This window comes from Lytechinus pictus, unplaced genomic scaffold (assembly GCF_037042905.1).
Source record: "Lytechinus pictus isolate F3 Inbred unplaced genomic scaffold, Lp3.0 scaffold_23, whole genome shotgun sequence".
Taxonomy (NCBI): Eukaryota; Metazoa; Echinodermata; class Echinoidea; order Temnopleuroida; family Toxopneustidae; genus Lytechinus; species Lytechinus pictus.
The window spans coordinates 1,210,739-1,219,764 of NW_026974143.1; the positions used below are offsets into that span (position 1 = coordinate 1,210,739).

General features: G+C 35.1%; 1 long non-coding RNA gene across 1 annotated transcript; it reads right to left on the bottom strand.

Moving 5' to 3' along the window:
- Positions 1 to 4,552: 4,552 nt before the first annotated feature.
- On the bottom strand, positions 4,553 to 8,573 carry LOC129283923 (uncharacterized). The gene is made up of 3 exons (XR_008586771.2): positions 8,374 to 8,573; positions 6,276 to 6,528; positions 4,553 to 5,675 (listed from the first exon to the last, which is right to left on the bottom strand). It is a non-coding gene; the product is annotated as an uncharacterized LOC129283923 (long non-coding RNA).
- Between the last annotated feature and the right edge of the window lie 453 nt (positions 8,574 to 9,026).

A 9,026-nucleotide genomic window follows, 5' to 3' on the forward strand; every position in this document is an offset into this window, starting at 1 on the left:
TTACCAGACCAAAGTGGAATTGTTGGAATACACGTATATAATACATAATTATATAACACGCGCTATATTTTCGTCCATGCACCCCCTACCTTTCGGGGCATCGTAGACCCCGTCCTCTTTTTCTGTGCACCAATGTTCACCCCTAAATCGATGAAGTGATTAATAAAGATCAATTTGGTTGATTTTCAAGACATAAAATGGTGATTTCGATTAGCGGCGAATGTATTACCAGACCAAAGTGGAATTGTTGCAATACACGTATATAATACATAATTATATAACACGCGCTATATTTTCGTCCATGCACCCCCTACCTTTCGGGGCATCGTAGACCCCGTCCCCCTTTTCTGTGCACCAATGTTCAACCCTAAATCGATGAAGTGATTAATAAAGATCAATTTGGTTGATTTTCAAGACAATAAAAGGTGATTTCGATTAGCGGCGAATGTATTACCAGACCAAAGTGGAATTGTTGGAATACACGTATATAATACATAATTATATAACACGCGCTATATTTTCGTCCAAGCACCCCCTACCTTTTGGGGCATCGTAGACCCCGTCCCCCTTTTCTGTGCACCAATGTTCACCCCTAAATCGATGAAGTGATTAATAAAGATCAATTTGGTTGATTTTCAAGACATGAAATGGTGATTTCGATTAGCGGCGAATGTATTAACAGACCAAAGTGGAATTGTTGGAATACACGTATATAATACATAATTATATAACACGCGCTATATTTTCGTCCAAGCACCCCCTACCTTTTGGGGCATCGTAGACCCCGTCCCCCTTTTCTGTGCACCAATGTTCACCCCTAAATCGATGAAGTGATTAATAAAGATCAATTTGGTTGATTTTCAAGACATGAAAAGGTGATTTCGATTAGCGGCGAATGTATTAACAGACCAAAGTGGAATTGTTGGAATACACGTATATAATACATAATTATATAACACGCGCTATATTTTCGTCCATGCACCCCCTACCTTTCGGGGCATCGTAGACCCCGTCCCCCTTTTCTGTGAACCAATGTTCACCCCTAAATCGATGAAGTGATTAATAAAGATCAATTTGGTTGATTTTCAAGACATAAAATGGTGATTTCGATTAGCGGCGAATGTATTACCAGACCAAAGTGGAATTGTTGGAATACACGTATATAATACATAATTATAGAACACGCGCTATATTTTCATCCATGCACCCCCTACCTTTCGGGGCATCGTAGACCCCGTCCCCCTTTTCTGTGCACCAATGTTCACCCCTAGATTGATGAAGTGATTTATAAAGATCAATTTGGTCGATTTTCAAGACATAAAAAGGTGATTTCGATTAGCGGCGAATGTATTACCAGACCAAAGTGGAATTGTTGGAATACACGTATATAATACATAATTATATAACACGCGCTATATTTTCGTCCATGCACCCCCTACCTTTCGGGGCATCGTAGACCCCGTCCCCCTTTTCTGTGCACCAATGTTCACCCCTAAATCGATGAAGTGATTAATAAAGATCAATTTGGTTGATTTTCAAGACATAAAAAGGTGATTTCGATTAGCGGCGAATGTATTACCAGACCAAAGTGGAATTGTTGGAATACACGTATATAATACATAATTATATAACACGCGCTATATTTTCGTCCATGCACCCCCTACCTTTCGGGGCATCGTAGACCCCGTCCCCCTTTTCTGTGCACAAATGTTCACCCCTAGATCGATGAAGTGATTTATAAAGATCAATTTGGTCGATTTTCAAGACATAAAAAGGTGATTTCGATTAGCGGCGAATGTATTACCAGACCAAAGTGGAATTGTTGGAATACACGTATATAATACATAATTATATAACACGCGCTATATTTTCGTCCATGCACCCCCTACCTTTCGGGGCATCGTAGACCCCGTCCCCTTTTTCTGTGCACCAATGTTCACCCCTAAATCGATGAAGTGATTAATAAAGATCAATTTGGTTGATTTTCAAGACATAAAATGGTGAATTCGATTAGCGGCGAATGTATTACCAGACCAAAGTGGAATTGTTGGAATACACGTATATAATACACTGTTAGAAAAATTTCCGTTTTTTAACGGAAAAAGTCCGGCAGCAAAATTTCCGGACTTTTTTTTTTTTCCGTAAATTTACAGAAAGTGGTAATTTATGGAAAAGTTCTGTAAAATATACAAGATTCCGTAAATTACAATTCTTGAAAATACGGACTTTATTTACGGAAACTTTACAGAAAATTTACATAAATTAACATGATTCCGTATCAATAATTAACGGAAAAAAAAAATTTGTCCGGAAATTTTGCTGCCGGAATTTTTTTTTTTTGTCCGTAATTTTACGGATTCCTTTTCCGTAAAATTACCGTACTTTTACAAAATTCCCATGTAAAATACGGATTTTATTTACCGAAATTTTACAGAAAATTTACGTGAATTAACATGATTCCGTATAAATAATTAACGGAAAAAAAAAATTTGTCCGGAAATTTTGCTGCCGGAATTTTTTTTTTTTGTCCGTAATTTTACGGATTCCTTTTCCGTAAAATTACCGTACTTTTACAAATTCCCATGTAAAATACAGATATTATTTACAGAAATTTTACAGAAAATTTACGTGAATTAACATGATTCCATATAAATAATTAACGGGAAAAAAAAATTTGTCCGGAAATTTTGCTGCCGGAATTTTTTTTTTTAATCCGTAATTTTACGGATTCCTTTTCCGTAAATTTACCGTACTTTTACAAAATTCCCATGTAAATTTACACATTTCTGTAACAAAACAAGTTTACAGAATTCTTAAATTTTTTACAGATCTTTTTTAATCAGTAGATACCTTACAATAGGAACGCTGATTTGCTATTTAAACATGTACTCCCAAACACATGGTAGATTGTATGAATGCATTCACTTAAGGCCTGAACAAAAATTGTGTTGCCCTTTTCTGACCTGGACAAATCGGGCCAGCTTTTTTCAATAATTTTTTTCATACTAAGCTTACTATTTCTAGAATAAAACATGGCAACAGTGATTGTGTCTAGCCCACTCATGAAAATAACCAGAAATATCGTGATTTGCGAGGGCACACAACATAATTGTATTGAAACTTCATTGTGAAATGACTGGGATGGAATAACACTTGTCATAAGAGCCTTGCACATAAACTTTAATGTTGACCTGTAAATTCAATTCAATTCAAAATGGTTTATTAAAAATCCTTTCTTTGCGGCAAAAGCCGAATTGCGAAAATTTACATTTCAAACAAAATCATCAATAACAAGGTAAAAAAACTTATAGTACTACGAACAAATTTCAATATAGACATATGTAACAAAGTATATCATAAATAAATTTAAATCGATACTCACTGATCAATAAAAAAAATTGAAAAATATTCAAAATACATGTAAATATGAGTGGATAGAGGAAATGAATTGGAAAGCAGAAAGGAATAGAAATAGTGGAAGAGAGAAGAGAGGCAGAGAGAGAGAGAGAGAAGAGAAGAAATTGATGGTGGAAGGGAAACAGAGAGAAAAGGGCGAAGAAGCAATTAGGTCACATTTTTTCATACATGCTGCAATAATACATATTTTGGCAATTTTTGTGACTTCAATTCAAATATTAAGTTTACGACTAGATATCAGTGAATAATTGCTCATATGAAAGAAAAATATTTTGATTAACAAAGTAAAATGAAATGAAATGAAATGAAACTTGAGTTCGCCAACATAAAGAGAGCCTTGCACATAAACTTTAATGTTGACCTGTAAATTCAATTCAATTCAAAATGGTTTATTAAAAATCCTTTCTTTGCGGCAAAAGCCGAATTGCGAAAATTTACATTTCAAACAAAATAATCAATAACAAGGTAAAAAAACTTATAGTACTACGAACAAATTTCAATATAGACATATGTAACAAAGTATATCATAAATAAATTTAAATCGATACTCACTGATCAATAAAAAAAATTGAAAAATATTCAAAATACATGTAAATATGAGTGGATAGAGGAAATGAATTGGAAAGCAGAAAGGAATAGAAATAGTGGAAGAGAGAAGCGAGGCAGAGAGAGAGAGAGAGAAGAGAAGAAATTGATGGTGGAAGGGAAACAGAGAGAAAAGGGCGAAGAAGCAATTAGGTCACATTTTTTCATACATGCTGCAATAATACATATTTTGGCAATTTTTGTGACTTCAATTCAAATATTAAGTTTACGACTAGATATCAGTGAATAATTGCTCATATGAAAGAAAAATATTTTGATTAACAAAGTAAAATGAAATGAAATGAAATGAAACTTGAGTTCGCCAACATAAAGAGAACTCAACATTAGAATTAGTATGTAATCTGCATTTTATAAAAAACAATCTTTTAATGATATCACATTTTAAGAGTCCAATGAATGATGAGTTCTTTAATTCTCAGCCATTCGTAGTTTGATATTATTATACATGTAACGATAGGGGAAGATATATATAAAAAAAACTACTCCTTGTAATCAATTCTTTTAGAGTTAAAGGTAAATGCTAGTTTGGTAACGATATCAAAATGAGTTCGTACAGAATCCAATGAAATGACCACCAAAGTGTCTGTTTGTATAAATAAAACATATGTGCCAAAGGATTCTGGAAGAAATTGTGTAATTGCTGAGAAATCAGCAAATAAGCACAGGATTCGGGTAGAGCGTCGGGCCCGACATTCGAAGCAATAATTATACACTGTCCCACGTGCGCTTATCTGTGTTGGGGATCTTCAGCCTGAACATTTTTCAGCATAGATTTCAAGATTTCACAAAGTTCAGTTTATGTAACTGTACCAGATCTAGATCCTCGATGATATACTGACAATTAAGTCTTGTTTTACAGACTTTCTCATGAAATCAGTGTTTACTGCAACTACTGGAATTTCTCTTTAAGGTGCCGAATCAACGAGGGCAAGGGGCTATTTCTATATCGTGAAGTTCGACATCGCATCTCTACTGTTCTGGCCAAGCTTCTAGTCTGATATTGACAAGTCCTATTTTGAGGTAGAAGGTGATACAGTTTAGACGTGGGGATTTGCATAGACTTCGCAAACGCAAGACAAGAGTTTGATCCATCTATCTTCAAGAGACATCAGTTCTGACTGGAGTAAAGCATGCTCATATGAAGAATATGCTGCTCCAAAAATGATTCTAAGGGCACGTTTCTGAATACGTTCGATTACTTGTACTTGTTGTTTTGTTAGTGCTCCTGACCATACAGGTACAGCATATTCAACAACTGGTCTCACGAAACTAGTATATACAACTATAAGGTCCTGAAATTACAGACTATGATATTTCAAAGTGCGAAGAACATATAAACGACTATTTGCGCGCTTGACCATATATTCAACATGTGTAGACCATTTCAAATCCGACTGGATTGCTACGATGCAGTGACACATCATGGAGTGAGAGCACCGTCGGGTTTGGTACATTTCTACAAAAACTTATGTCCATTGTGGAACACTTTGACCTTACCATGTGACCTCCGACTGCAGCATAACATGCAGGTCGCCTAAGTACATTTACCATCCAAGTTTGGTTGAAAAGTGACTTACGGTTGCGGAGTTAGGTGTGCTGCCAGGCCATCTGGCAACGATGCTTGTTATTTTCCCAGCCTGATCACAAACAACCTAGCAAAAGACAAAAGAGGAATATCAAATCTTACATTCATAACTGTCTCTATATCGTTCTGGGCACTTAATTTTCAATTTTCTTTGGGACATCCAATGGGAGCACACAACAATTGAGTTTTACAAGTTTATCACATATTTGGAATGCAATTTTAACATGCATGCACATAAAAATTATTGGTGTGCTTTCCATGTTAGGTTGATTTATCCAACAATCACCCCACCCATCCACTGCTTCCATTGCTCAGTACTTGCAAAAAAAAAACAAAAAAAATGCATATTAAAAAAATATGCTACAGAATTAACTACTCATTTTAAAAATTGCCCAATCAAATACGAATCGAATAATTACTATAAATGAAACTGAAGTGATAGGAAATCCTAGGAAAGAAAATTAATGTCACATTCTTTTTTTTTGCCAAACTTTATACAAAATAGTACATTGTTCTAGTTATAGTAATTTGAGTGGCTTTCACATTTGCTTGTATTAGCAATTGCAATCATTTGATCACAATATATGTCGCACACAATCACAAAGGTTGCAAGCAGTCTCAGCACTAATTGTGAAAAGGGCCTAAGAAAGGGTAGAATTAATCTAACCTGTACATTGACCGAGTATCTACTCTTCCTGTTGAGGAAGTATATTGCCTGATCCCCACCAGGGCTCCTGATATATCTACAGTACTGGTAGAACTGTCGCTGAGTTGCTTCAACTTGTTCTCTTGTCGAAGGAAACTTCATGTATTGCCTCTTCCTTCTTGCTATAGCTTCCGAAACATCTTTGATGATTTGACACATTCATTTGATGACTGTGATATTGCTACCTCATCACCATGCATCTTTTGAAATGATCCTGTAAAATCAAACAAACCATATGGTTGATAGGTCATTGTTTCGAGGTAATTTTAAAACAATTCATTGAAGCACATACAGATGATACTTCTGATCAAGCACATATTTCATAAGAATATTAATCTTTTACAAATATCAATTTTCTGCAATTCATTTTAACAAGTGGAGGGCCTCTTACAGTGTTGCCATCATTATGCGATTCAATATAGCAGCAGTACTGATTTCAAAAACAGCCATTGAATAATGTTTATTTTCTGCCCCGTGCTTTTATGACTTTTTACCTTGATGTTTTCGCACATCTATTGATAAAAGTTCGAAAAAACTGGTACGGTACCCCCAAAGTGTACCACTATATAACATGGCACGCAACATACATGGTATTTCCCATACATATTACACAAAGTAGATGTCTATGTGTGATAATTCACATGAACATAAGTCAAATAAAAAAAAAAATCTAAATATTCATTTGGAACTTATGATAATCATGTGGAAACCAACTCGCAGATCTAATGAGCTGTGACCTTTGACCTGCGGACTCCGAATTTGAACTGAGGCTGTATTTTGGTGTCCTATACCTACACACCAATTTTTTTTTTAATCCATTAAATATTTTTTTTACTTATTGCGCAGAAACCAAGGGGGGGGGGGCGGACGGGGCAATGCATGACCTGATGACCATCCAGGTGCCATTTTGTAAATTTCAAGTCCATTTGCATACTATTCCTAATCCCATCCTTACTCTCTTATCCTGCATGCTACACACTTCTAACAAATTGCTGTAGATTGTTTAAGAGTTGCATGCTCTTCATATTAAAATATGACTTGCCCTTCAAAATGCCGTCTTCATGCCCTAAATTCAAATCCGAAATAGTACATTTAAAAAAAATCATATTTATTGAAATAGAAAGTAGGAAAATCGTAAAATGGCCGTAACTTCCTTGTTTTTATTCATTTTGGTCTGATATTTTTCAGGGTTTGCTAATGGTAACATGCTTCCTTATTCATCTGTTTTTTACGCATAGTAAAATAGCAATAGTAAAATGGCCATCACTTACTTGTTTTCATTTATTTCAGTTTCATATTTTCAGGGTTGACTTATGATAGTCCAAAATTCAACTGTTTTTTTTTCATTCTACACATCAGTGACCATTACCTTTACGAAATAGCGCTCTCTGTTAAAAAGTTGGAATACAGTAAAATCACTTCCTTGTTTCCATTTATCTTGGTATCACTTTTTTTAGGGTTTGCTAATGGTATCATCCCTCATATGGCAAATGGTTTATTTTACGCATCAGTGACCATTGCCTATAAAAATAGTGCCCTCTTAATATTTTGAAAATGTATATCCTCAGGAGTTTTCTCTTTATCTCCTTCTGTTTCTTGCCCTCCATAAAATCACAGGCGTCAATGCATGCACATTGTTCTGATACGATTGCAGTTCTAGTTTTTTGTGTGTATGTTCATCTCGACTTGTTATCTATGTGCCAAGTTTCATAGCTTTTCATCGCAACACAGCCAAGATTCGGGGGGGGGGCGGGGGGTGATCTGCCAATTTAGGGTTATGACGAATTTATAACTATAACCTGACATAACAGTTCTAACAGCAGAAACATCAGAGCTTCACTCCTGCTGTGGTAGTTTTGGAATTTTTAAGTATGCAATTCATAGGTACTTGACTGTTTGCTTAAATGATACTCTTACTTATGTGCTCCCTCTCTGATTTCTAGATATTGTCATCATCATCAACTTTGTCAGGAGACCTAAAATTAATAGAAACAACCTCAGTCAAATAGATTTAACAGAGCCCAGAAACACTCAATAATCGTTTAATTCAATTACCCACCACATAAAAACGGAGAGCCGTCAACACCTGCAAATAAACGGGAAGTGGATCATTCCTCTGTGTGTCCCTCTTCAATTCGGCTTCCAGCATGTTGATGATGTAAATGACGGTTTCTTTTGACAGTCGATACCGATCTCGATCCTCGTACGATTCCAATGGATTTCTAGCATCCCGTAGCCCACGACGTGGTCTTGGCAAAGGTAGCTGTACATGTATGCAGAAGAGTTGAATATTATTTTTAATTTTTTTTATTTTGTGATCTTTATAAACGTTCCAAAAAGTGAACATGTGCATGTAGATTTGATTACACATCTACCAACATAATTACTGCAATCTTAATTGTCTTCAAAAGATTGTCCATAAACAAAAACTACATTCAAAATGTTATTTCAAGTTTTCATTTATGTTATCTCATCAAATCATTTCAATAATACTTTTAAACAAATTAAAACAATGTAAACCAAACTTATCAATCATACCTCTCTTTATAGCAATTCAAGGTTGTGAAGGTGATGGAGATAATCCATGGGTGTAGGTAGATGACAACCGACGACGTAATTCTGTGAAACAATTGTCAAATAACACAAACATTATTTTTTAATAAATAGGCAAATAATTGGAAACATAAACATATAAAAATAATTCATTGGTTT